The 12,482-nt window shown below is 38.3% G+C and overlaps 1 long non-coding RNA gene across 1 annotated transcript in view; it reads left to right on the top strand.

Annotated features, from left to right (window-relative positions):
• LOC113625683 (uncharacterized) overlaps nucleotides 1-12,482 on the top strand; it is a 529,756-nt gene that overhangs the window by 188,904 nt on the left and 328,370 nt on the right. The window contains exon 5 of the long non-coding RNA XR_003434794.1: nucleotides 4,121-4,169. This is a non-coding gene — a long non-coding RNA (uncharacterized LOC113625683). The remainder of the gene's footprint in view (nucleotides 1-4,120; nucleotides 4,170-12,482) is intronic.

Genomic DNA, 12,482 nt, shown 5'->3' with positions numbered 1-12,482 from the left:
AATTTCCAGAGTTCTGAAAATGTTGATTTTAAAAAATGTTGACAGTGTTCTCATTACTTTTATAGAAGAGCAGATTTTTTGAGATCCTTACTCTGTCATTTGGGAAGTGCTCTTCACCAGACTTTTTTTTTTTTTAATTGTCTGGATGTGTTATTTTTAGAGCTGTCACATCTTTCAGATGATTAAATTGATATAAGGAAAACAATACAGCTTTTTTTTTTCAGTTTACATATTGTTTACATACTGTTGAATTAACCATTTCCAGGAATTACTCTGAATTTTATGATAACATACATTGAGTTTGAGGTATTAAAATTGATCTGCCCTTGGTCACAAAGTAACAGACATAAGATACTTTTTCTCTATTTCTGTGCAACATGCATAGCTTCTCATCAATGTCTGCTACTAAAGATGAAAAATGGCCAGCTCCATAAAGCAGTTCTCCCTTACTCTTCAATGAGAGATGGACCCCCATTTCCTCTTCCTAGGTAATACGTATTTACCAGCCTTCCAGAGATAATTGCTTTAGTTTTCCATCTCAAAAGAGGGACTTGAAAAGTGAATATATCAAGTAAGGTAGATAAAAAGGTAGAAAGTGCCAAGAAAAGTAAGTGGGGCAAAAAATATTGAGATAATTTAGATTTCTGTGATATCTCTCAAATTATTCAGATCATTGCTTATTCCACATGTGTTTAAGGCTAAGTCTATGTAAAATCTCTCTCTCTCTTAACCAAGGGTATAACTTGGTCTTTCCAAATAGAAAAGTAGAAATACTTCTGAAAATGAATCAATCAAAATTTCAAATTATTGCATTAGCTGAATTTAAATGAAAACTTCTCTAGAAAGCCCCATCATGGAATTGCCAGTGAAAGCAGCAGGAGGTGCCAAGCTGTTTGAGAGGACCTCAGGCATATTTAGACTTATTTGGCATTGGTATTTGTTTCTAATCACTCTGGGAAGTGGTGTAGTGGAAAATAAATCTGAGAGAAAGTGTGCCAGAACAGCCAAGGGAGACTCTGGGAACAGTCAAAGCAGGCTAAGCTGCATAGTTTCTGATATACCTTCAGGACACTCTGATATATCACTTAACAAAAGAGGGGCACTGTTTTCTTCCACTTCAGATTTTATGTTGGTTTGGAGATAGATTATCTCCACCAGCATTTAAAATGCCTCATGTGCAAAAGATGCAAGGGAGTGGTTATCACTGGGTTATTGTGTATCTGTGCATTGTCAAGGGGAAATTTCCCTAACTGTGGTAAAAGTTCCAAGGCTTGAGTTTGATGAAGGATATATGAACAATGATTTGAAGGGGGAATGAAGACCATTTACCAATATACTAGTCATGTGGCTTTTGATCCTTTAAATTGTTCCCAGAAAAGATGCTTTTAATATTTTAAAAAATCATGTAAAATTGGTTTTAGAAGAACTGTTAAGATATCAGGTAGATTACTTTAATTTACCTAATAGTATCATTCAAAGTTGCATAGGTCTTTTAGTTTTGTCCCCAAAATGTAGATTTAAAAAGCTATAATTGTTTTGATATCTGTGTACTGATACTGTCTGCTGTGTAGCAGAATGAAATGAGTCTGGGTCACACTTGGTTGAAAATATCATTCTATTTCTTCTTTACCATGACTCTTTGAACAAGTTATTTAACCTTCTGAATCTTAATTTCTCTTCTTTTAATCTGTATGTTTTAAGGACTAAATTATATTAAATGAAAGTATTAGTATTAGTTTAGTTCTTGACATACAGTGGGCACTTTATAAAAGTTATTTTGAATCTGAATCTAATCTCTATCACTCTTCCCTCCTCATCTCCATGGACTATCTAAATGGCAAGTGGAAGTCCTTTTCTAAATCATCTTTGTAATAGCAGGATTATTAAATGGCCTTATTTACCACCAATTTTGTTTAGGAAGCACACTTCTTCCTCCAGCCCTTTGTTAAAGTAAGAAGAGTAGAAATGTGCATATATCCAATCTATACTAAGTTTTGGGAGTTAAGAAGACAAATATTTATTGGCATCTAACTCATATCGTTGACACATGCCTAGACCATGGTAGACTGTTCCATAAATAGTCTGCTTATGACTGGCTCAGCTTCAGGCTCCTTGTACATTGCTGATGGTTGAGTAATTTGCCTAAGGCAGTGGAGGAGACAGAATTTCAACTCCACTGTCTACCTCCAGAGACCATGTCCTTACTTACTGCTCAGGACTCTGTATGAAGGGTTTTAGTTGCTGATCCTTCAAATTCATGTGACCTGGATACACACAAGCAGTTTACTTCTAAAACAACTACGAATATGAAATGCATAGGACAAATCATACATTATCTAAATTAGTTTTAAATGTACATTTTTTAAAAAAATCAATGGCCATCCAGGGTCATTTGGTCATTTATGACTATTGCCCATTCCTTTACTCTCTAACTATATTTAAGAGCTTCTGGGGGGGCGTGGGGATATACTTGAGTAATCTCTTGGGATTGGATGGTGAGATCTTAGGAACATCTCAACAACACAAGACAACCGCTAAATTGTTAAACTTGAGCCAGGAAGGAACATTTTACTTTTCTTGAGTTGGATGGGAAGGAAAATGAGAAGGAAGAGGAAGCCAGTGAGAAGCAAGAGCAGTTAGCGGGAAGGTGGGAGGTTGGGAGAATAGATGAGGTGCCAGCTAGAGAAGGGACCAAGATAGGACCCCTAAATCCCATTCTTGTCAGAGAAATTTCGAAAAAGTATATCTGAAAGATGAATTGTAAAATTTGAGCTATGCCACACCCTTCTAATCTTCTGAAATCTTTAATAAAACCTCCATTGCTCATACTGATCTGTGTATGATTTTTTAAAAGAAGGTAATATTTGTTTTAATTCTTTTGAAACCAGTAAAGTGTATGAGTTCACAATTTGGTTGACACAGTGAGACACCAAGACAGTGCATGTGGAAGCAGATAGAAGATGAAGACAGAAGGGGATCGTGGGAACCTTTAACACTCCCACAAGTTGTGGGGCTGTGAGTTACAAGCAGCTTTAACTCAGAGCCATCCTTACTACAACTGCAAATGTGGTGTTTTGTCCCAGATTTTTTTTCTGTAGTACCAGTCAAAACCCCTGCTTTAGCATGGTTCTGAGAGGGCTAATACTAAACTTGTTCTCATTTTTTAGTGAATTCCTTAAAGGTTGAAATGATCACTTTCCTGTCTCAGTTCTCCTTTATCAAAAGATTTCTCTCACAATTCTAGTCAGAATCGCCAAGCATCTTTGCAGGCTCCATTAGCATCTCTTTTCCTTTTAAATTCTGTATCTTTTTGCATCTCTCACCCAACAAAAGGGAGTCCTAAACAGCCTCATCTCTTTCTCTCAGATATGGTTAAGAGGCAAAAGCTTGTGCTGGGGCTCGAGGGCTTAGATTCAGGTTTTGGCTTCAGTTTCTACATCTACAAAGTAGTGATCCGAGCTCTGTTCTGGTGAGGATTAAAAAAAATAAAGTGGGTAGCACTTTGTAAACTGTAAGTAGCTATAAAAATTTAGATATTATCTTAAAAGAAAAGGATAAAAAATATTTTAGTCAAAACATTTTCTGGATTGGACAAAATAACCCATCTCTTTTCCCTCATAAACCTTTTGGCATTGGAAAATGGATACTGGGGGAAATCTTATCTCCTTGGTGAGTGAATTGGCCTGGGCTTCAGTCTTTCACCCTTCTTTGAAGAAGGGTCAGAATCTTTGAATTTTTACTGAGATGACTGAAAAAGTAAGTTGCAAAGTGGGATGATGTGGAGTTCTGAGGAAGCACGAGGAAGCACAGCAGAAGGCAGCTGACGTTTGTTAAGAGTTAACAGCTTACACTAATTTTTGATTCTTTCTTTATTCTTTGCCCAGTAAGATGTGATTTTATTTAAATGGATGTGAAAATATTTATTTGGAAAAACTATGTTGTTCTAGTTATAAGAATTTATGTGTCAGGAAATATTTATCCTTTTGGAAATTGGGTGTTAACAGCCATTGTTAGTCATAGAAATATTAGTGCCTGTAATATAATTAATCTGATTTATATATCTGCACAATTATTTGAAATTCACAGAATTTTAAAAATGAATCTTTCTTTTCACATTTAGAAATCTTCTGACATCTTCAACTGCTCTGTGAAATCTACTATAATATGCTGTAAGTAAAGCGACTTTTCATCTTTTGGGGAGAGAATGTCTTGTTCTGCATTTGTCACATATATGCATCATCATGCCTTCCAGTTTTAGACCAAATGGATAAATGTCACATATTTTAAAGTAAATACGCAAACAACTTTCAATTATTTGTTTTCTTTCTTCATGAAAGTTTTCTTATTGGAGGCATAATTTCAGAGGTGCTTCCATAGCACCTTTTAAGGTTTTTAGAATAAATTAACAAAGTAGATGTAACGATCACGTGAATAAATATTCGATACTTTGCGGTATGAATAGTGTACTTGTCAGGTTGTAGGATGTATAGAAGCACTGTTCCTAACTAGTGAATTTGCAATTGAGGAATAAGAACGTTGAAGGGAGATGGCAAAATCTGGTAGGATACATTTGTGGTTTAAATAAAGTTTTCTTTAAAAATTTTTTTCACTTTGTAGAGATGTGAAAAGGTTTCTTCTATCCTAGCTAAAAGGGAAAATATTTAGACACATGGGTCCCAAGAGCCATTTATGCTCAAAATATTTGCTCAAAGCCACGTTCAAACTATCTCTGGCATTACGAGGTCCTGGAAAACTCAGAGCGTATTATTCTGATTAGACCTGGGCCTGTCATCCTTCCCTCTACCTGGCTGAAGCACACTCTCTGTACAGTATGTGCAGTACTGATTGGCTGCTGCTTCATCGCTAACTGAAGTCAGCGGCACATGTGAGCTGGCCTCAGGAAGCCTGGGCCCGTGGAACACTGTCTGAGTGGAGTTTTCCACTCGATGTTTGGTTTGGCCTGGTCCACGTGTTGTCTTGCCAGTCCTGCAAACTCCTCTCAGAAGTCAGTCATCCCGTGATGGGAAATATTCCTCATGCTGTTGTGAGAGAACTCTGATCTTTCACTATAAACCTGGTGGGATGTCTCTTGGCCAGACCAAAGTATCCAGAAGCCAGATTTTTTCCCTGCGAAGAACGTGTCTGCAGTGGATGGTGTTTTTACTAATAAAAGTATTTAGGGTTGTGCCGTGGGCCAGGTTTACCCACTTAAAAATGAGAAACTCATAAATGTAGTACTAAAAACTTAGAAATAACGGAGGCAATGACTATTCCAGTTCAGCGGCCAAAGTAAAACATAAGGTATGGTACAGGATGTGAACTTAGAAACAGAATTGTGTGTTTAGGTCTATAGCCTTACAGAGTTAGCAACATGTTCTTCTATAAAATGAGCCTGACACATGGGTACACACAGCTGTGCCAAGGGCGTAGTGATTTTGGCACCAGCATAAGGACCTGTCTCTCCCCTCAGCCCTCCTTCGCACCTGTGAGGATGGATTGCTTTTCATATTTCATCCCCGTGCCCAGATCTCTCATTCTTTTGATGCACTTGTATGTATGGCAAATGAAGTCCACAAGTTAAACCAACAGATATCTGTTTCCTTTTATCTGACGTTGTACTGGGCATGTAACTTATTACCGTTCAAAGGAAGTACACAGATCCTATGTCTACAGATCAATAAATTTTCACAGAGTGAACACACTCATATCACTACCACCCATGTCAAGAAATAGAACAATTGTTGGTACCCCAGGAACCCCTCTTGTGACCCTCACAGTCACTACCCACTCTTCCTCTCCATAAGTTATTTCCATTCATCCTCTTGAGGTTTATATAAATGGAATCATGCAGTATGATGATCTTTTGGGGTCTGGTTTTGTTCAAAATTAAGTTTCTGGAATGCACCCATTTTATTGTAAATAGCAGTATTTTGTCATTTTTCATCGTAGATAACCTTCCATTGTATGGATATAGCAAATTTTTTGGTCCACTCAACTCTAAATAGATTTTGGGTTGTTTCCAGTTTTGAACTATTATAGTACCGCTGTGATCATGTCTGTATAGTTTTTTAATGAACATAGGTGTGCATTTCTGTTAGCTATCAAAGTAAAAGTAGAATGGTTGAGCCATATGCTATGTATTTTTCAGTTGTAGAAGATATTACTGAAAGTTTTCCGAAATGGCGGTGTCACTTTGTGCTAATCATCAATGCATGAGAATTCCAGTTTCTCTACTATTGTCAGTCTTCCTAATTTTAGCTATTCATAGTTGTGAAGTGGTATACTGTTGTATTTCTCTAATGACTAATATGGTTGTATAATTTTTCATATGTTTAATGGTCATTTGTATGTGCCCCATCGTCTTTTTAATGATTTTTCAAGTTTTCTGTGGGCTTAATCTTTTTCTTATTTATTTGTAGGTGTTCTTTGGTTATTTGGAATCATTTCCTTTGTTGATTATATTTTCTCCCACTCTCTGCATTCCTACCATCATAATTGTGTCTTTTGATGAAGAAATGACTGTGTGTGTGTATGTGTGTGTGTGTGTGTGTGTGTCTGTGTGTGTGTGTCTGTGTGCATCCTGTATAGGAAATCCTTGTCTATTCCAAGGTTATGAATATCTTCTTCTATATTATATTCTAGAAGCTTTACTCTTCTGTCTTTTATATTTCTATATACAGTCCATCTAGAATTGATTTTTGAACATGAAGTGAGATAGGTGTTAAGATAATTTTTTTCCATATGGAAACCAGTTGATTCAAAACCATATGTTGAGATGACATCCTTTCCTACACTGCTCTTCAGCATCACCTTGTCATAAATCAAATGTCTATATATGCAGTTTTGAATTCTTGATTCTATTCCATTCATCTATTAGTCCATCTTTTTTTGCCATTACTTCATTCTTGTAATTACTGTACTTTTATGATTTCCTAAATTGTAGTTCTCTAAATTTGTTCTACCTCATTTTGCATGAGCTGTTTTTGTCCTTTTGAATTTTCATATGTATGTTAGAATCAGCTTGCCGGTTTTCACAAATAAAACTTGCTGAGGTATGTTTTTGGACTTCATTACATTTAGATCAATTTGGAAAGAATGGACATCTGTACAAAATTGACTTTCAATCCATGAACATGAATTATTCCTTCACTTATTTGATCTTCTTTATTTTCTCTTACTAACATTTTTTTTCATTTTTCTACAAAGTCACACATATTTTGTTAGATTTATTCCTGGGTATCTGTTGTTTTTTGATGATTGTCATAGATTGGGTCTTTCAGAAGCAGATGAGAAGAAGTTTAGTGTACAGACTATTTATAAGGGATCAATCCCTGTGGAAGGGAGGAAAAGGAAGCAAAACTGGACAGAGAAAGAAGTCAAACTGCATTGCAAGCCTGGAAAAGCCTTGGTTAACCCCACAAGGTGTGGGGAGCAAATACAGCCCATCACAGATATCTCTGGAGGGGCAGAAATTGTCAGACCTTTATACCCTGGCAGCAATCAGTCACTGGGTGTGGACTACCCCAGAAAGGTGTACTCTTGTGTGAGGTAGCTCTTTGCAGCTGAGGCACCCTTGAAGGAGCCCACAGAACTTCAAGAATCTGGAATAATAAACCCTTCTTTGGAGCAGGATCCGGGTGGTACCTCTCTATGTCCATCTCAGTCTACTTCCTGTGGTATGTCCATCACAGACTACTTCTTGTGTTGCTCAAATCCACTTCTTCAAGTACGTTCTGGCAGCAGCTCCACCAGAATCTGATGACCTGTCTTCCTGGAGAAACTTAGAAGAGGAAGGCTCATAGGAAGACCTATAGCCCCCATCACTGCAGATTGTGTGGGGCTGCAACTGATACTCATTTTCTCCCTCTTCCATTATCCATCTTAGATGTCCCTCAAATTTAGTACTACCCCAGCTCATCTTAATGAATTATCCTGAGGAGGCTGAGTTCCTAGTCTCCATGCTCTTGTCAGGCTAAAGTCTTTATACTTGTCACAACTAGGCAGAGAATCCCAGAGATGACCAAAAGTACCCAACGTCGCCATTACTGTAAAATAGGAATGCTACCTCTTTCTTACGCTCAGGGCCAATTATTCCTGTTAAGATGGTGATTCTTCTTGTCTGCTAGTCCCTGGTGGTGCTATAGCTTGGAGTTGAAAGGAACTATTGTTTTGTTCTGTGGTGAAAGTGTGCTCTCTTTAGAGATCAGGACCTCTAACCCTACAGAGCTCTGAGCTTTGGGGATGGGAATTCCAAAGTCCTTCAGTGGGTCATGGGGAGTGATGATAAGCAGGCCATCACATGCCCTGGTTCCCATGCTCATGTATTCTTCCTATTAGGTGCACATTACCACTAACAGTCCTTTAGTTCAATGTATACACTGCTTCACAGAGGAGGGAATTCTATCCTCATGGTGGATTGCCTCTAAACTGGCACATTGACTGTGACTTTCAGCAACAACAGGAGCTTTTTTGGTGGTGTAATATGTAATCCTAACTTTTGTTGTCAGGGTCCACTCTTGTACCGCCTTTGATGTCAAAACGGGTCATTTGTTCTGATGCAATATTATGTAGGTCCCGTGTGGTGGAGCAAATACTGTATAAGCGTTTACATCGTGGTGCTAGCTGAGGCTTGAAGTGCAGGAAAAACAAACCCATACCTAGAATATGTATCTGTTTCTCTGAAATCAAGTCATTGGCCTTTGTAGGAAGTAAGAAGCCCATTTAGTAAACTTGGCCCCATATGGTGGAACTTGGCAGAACTCCTTGAGGAATAATGCCCTACTGGGGCTTAACCTTGGCCTCTGCTGCTCTGAGGTTGGGCATTCAGTGGCAGCAGTAGCTAAATCAGCCCCAGTCAGTGGGAGCTCACACAGTTGGGCCTCCATATCTTTCATCTCAGCCACTCCATTCATGTGCCTATTGTGGCTTTGTGGTGACATCACTGACACTGGCTAGTGTCACCAGACTAGATCAGTTTTTGTAGTTGGTTGTTTCGTGCCTCTCCTGCAGTGGATGCTCTTTGATATGCTTTAACATGTGACACAAAGGTCTTTACACTTCGTGCTCGCTCCCACATGTGCATCCACATGTCTCTACCCCAGACCTCCTTGTCTCTATCTTCCAATCTTTCTGCTTTTAGGCTCTAGCTGGACAGGCTATTCTGCATCCATGAGTTTATATACATTCTAACCTGGGACTATTTCTTCACACAAAGAAGATGGCTAGTTGCTCTGCCCAAATACCCAACCATTGAGAGGATTTTTCCTTGCACTGTCGTTTAAGGATGCTTCTGAATAAGCCTGTAGTGAAACTATTGTTCATTTTTGCCTTGCATTACATACTGAGCTGATTCATCTATAAAGCTTGCTTGTGTCTTTTCTTTCTCTTTCTGATGGTAATAAGAAATCCTCTATGTGGTCATAGGTCTGAGCTAAAGGAGGTGCACAGGAACAATATTGGTGAGTGACACTGGGATCTGGGCTATCTCTTTCTGTAACTTCCTTATGCAATCTGGTTCTGCTAGTGCTGGATCCAGGATATACCATTTCCAACTTATGATGGACTATTTCTGAGTCTGCTTGTCCTTATGACTTATCAGGTCTGACACAGCCCAGCTCATGATATGCATTTCCAGATCCATGGTCACTTAGTATTCTATGGTCAGGCATTTAGTCTCTAGGATTCCCCCCACCCCACAGTGGTGTATAATTCTACTGAAGATGGTATGGAATTGCTCCAGAAAATCAGAGGACTACATTCTGGGGCTTGCTATAAACTCCATGTCTCACATGGCATCTTTCCCCAACATTGGTATTTCTAATACAATAGCATTTACTGAATCATATGGTTCAAGGGGCAGAACTGCTTGCACCCCAGCCTAGACCTGCTGCAGAACCTTTGGTGCTCTGGGTCCCTCTCAAAGCTTGAAACATTACATCTCACCTTGTATAGTCAAAGTAGTGTCACCAGGTGTGAAATATGCTCCTTCGGCAACCAGGAAAGGTTATCAGGCATTGTGCTTTCTTCTTTGTGATGAGAGACACAAGATGCAATAATTTGTCTTTTACTTTGGAGGGGACTTCCTGACATGCCTCTAATCTCTGAATTCAAAAATTTTACTGCTCTGGAAGGCCCAGATCCTTATCCCAAGTGTCCTGGTCTCATTCACTCCTCCCCCTGCCCATAATAAGAGCACTGATCTTGGCATAACAGACCTAACATGTTTGGGTATTAATTTTCTCTGGAATTTGGCTGCTCTAACTCCTGAATCCTGGTCATGGTCCTGATCTTTCTTTGCCCTTTGCCTGCAGAAGATGAGACATTCTTTTTGAGCTACCAAGGAGGTCTGGTGTTTTTCACACTTATCTTTCAGTTGCCTGTTCATCCCTTGGATGTTTTCATTATTATTTTTTTTTAGGGTGTCAAAGACATGCAGCAATAGCCATCTAATCCCATTACCCTTATAGGTACTATTTTATTTGTTACTTCTCAAAACCCTGATGTTTGCATTAGGTAGTGCATTCTTCTCCACTGGCACACTACCCCAGTGATCACCTGTTATAGTTTTAACAGTTGGACCAGCACCTATGTCAGTGGCAGCCTTTGCTACTTCCAGTCATGGAGTCCTCAATACCTGTTGAGCAGCAAGTGATTCAGTACTAACACCTCATCTTATTGCCTACTTTCTAGGACTTCCCTGATACCAATTGTTGCAGGTTGGTGTGAGTGGATGCCGAGATGGAGTTTGGCATATAGGTTTTTTTCCTTTTTTTTTTTGAAGTATAGTTGATTTACAATGTTGTGTTAATTTCTGCTGTATTGCAGAATGACTCAGTTATACAAATACATTCTTTTTCATATTCTTTTCCATTATGGTTTATCACAGGATATTGAATATTGTTCCCTATGCTATACAGTAGGACCTTGTTTATCCATCCTATATATAATAGCTTGCGTCTGCTATTTGGGATTAGCAGATGCGTATAGGTTATTTATTAGTGGTGAGCATCTGTGGAAGAGAGGAAGAGGGAGCACGATTGGGTAGAGGGAGAAGTCAAACTTTAACATAGCTCTACAAAGCCTTGGCCAAACCCAAAGGGACCTGTGAGTAAATGCATCTCATCAGAGTTGCCTCTGGGTGATGATCAATTATTGGATATGGATTGCCTCAGGAAAGACATGCTCTTGAGCAAGATGGCTCCTTGTCAGCAAGGAAAATTCTCAAGAGGCTGGGATAGGAAGCTCTCATCTTCTGACAGTGCTGCTGGTGGCTGGTTTAATAAGATTTTCATTAAGAGGGGTCTTAATGGCTTGCATCCCGTTTACCACACTGTTTTTAATAAATAGTATCATTAATTTTTTTTTCATTTTTGAATTGTTGATTGTATATAGAAATACAATTGATTTTTAAACATATTCTTTGTACCTAGCAACCCTGCTAAATTTACTTGTTTATGCTAATAACAAGTTTTTATGTGGATTCTTCTTGTTTTTTCCTATTATCTATTTCAAGTGCTAAGAAGTATTTGTAAAAATTGTACACTGAGCCACTTATTAATTGTCAGTACATTTCAAACGATTGAAATCATACAAAGTGTGTTCTCTGGTCACAGTTAAATTAATCTAGACATCATTAAAAACATTCCTAAGTGTCTGGAAGTTAAGGAATACACTTACTGATAACATATGGATCAATTAAGAAGTCAAGATGAAAATTAGAAGATATTTTGAAGTGTATGCTAATAAAAATAAGATGCATTAAAACATGTGGGACAAAGCTAAAGAGGCAATTTATAGCCCCAATTGCATACATTAGAAAGAAGGGTGTTGTGTGCCGGTCTCAGCCTATCAATGATAAATGTTGTGGTTGGACCTGCTCTTGCAGTTCTTGTTATAATTGCAAGATGCCCGCCAGTGATAACCATCAGGAAACTTTGTAAAAAAATAAAGGTTTATTACTTACAAGACCTGGAAATTACACTGCACATCTGGGTCCACACAGCAAGGTCATACATAAAGAGAGAGACCACAGGGGCCTGGGGTTCTACTTTCATTGGGATTGAGGATGGGGGCCAAAGGGTTTCGTGGACTCACTCTTTACTGGTGAATTTAAAACATAAGAGTCGAAATTTTAAGAGCTGGAAGAGAAAAAAACGAGTAGAAATCAACCAAGATCTCTAAAACAAAGGCACCTCCATGTGGGGAAACATCCTGGCTCTATCTAGTGTGTGCCTGGCAATGTGTTTATTTGAGATAGCGGTCTTTGAAGTGAATGCCTTTTTGAAGTGGATGCATCTGCAATCTTAAGTTTAAGTCAGGCACTTGCATTACAAAAAACAAACAAAAACAAAAAAACACAATTATCAGGGCTTACACTACAAAAGGCCAACATTAATGATCTAAACATCCATCTCAACAAATTAGAAATAGAAAATTTAATCTAAATAGAATAGAAGGAAATAAATATTAGTAAATACAACAGT

This window comes from Aethalodelphis obliquidens, unplaced genomic scaffold (genome assembly GCF_003676395.1).
Source record: "Aethalodelphis obliquidens isolate GAN/ISIS:26980383/991018 unplaced genomic scaffold, ASM367639v1 scaffold16, whole genome shotgun sequence".
NCBI lineage: Eukaryota > Metazoa > Chordata > Mammalia > Artiodactyla > Delphinidae > Aethalodelphis > Aethalodelphis obliquidens.
This window is presented reverse-complemented; position numbering and strand designations above follow the sequence as displayed.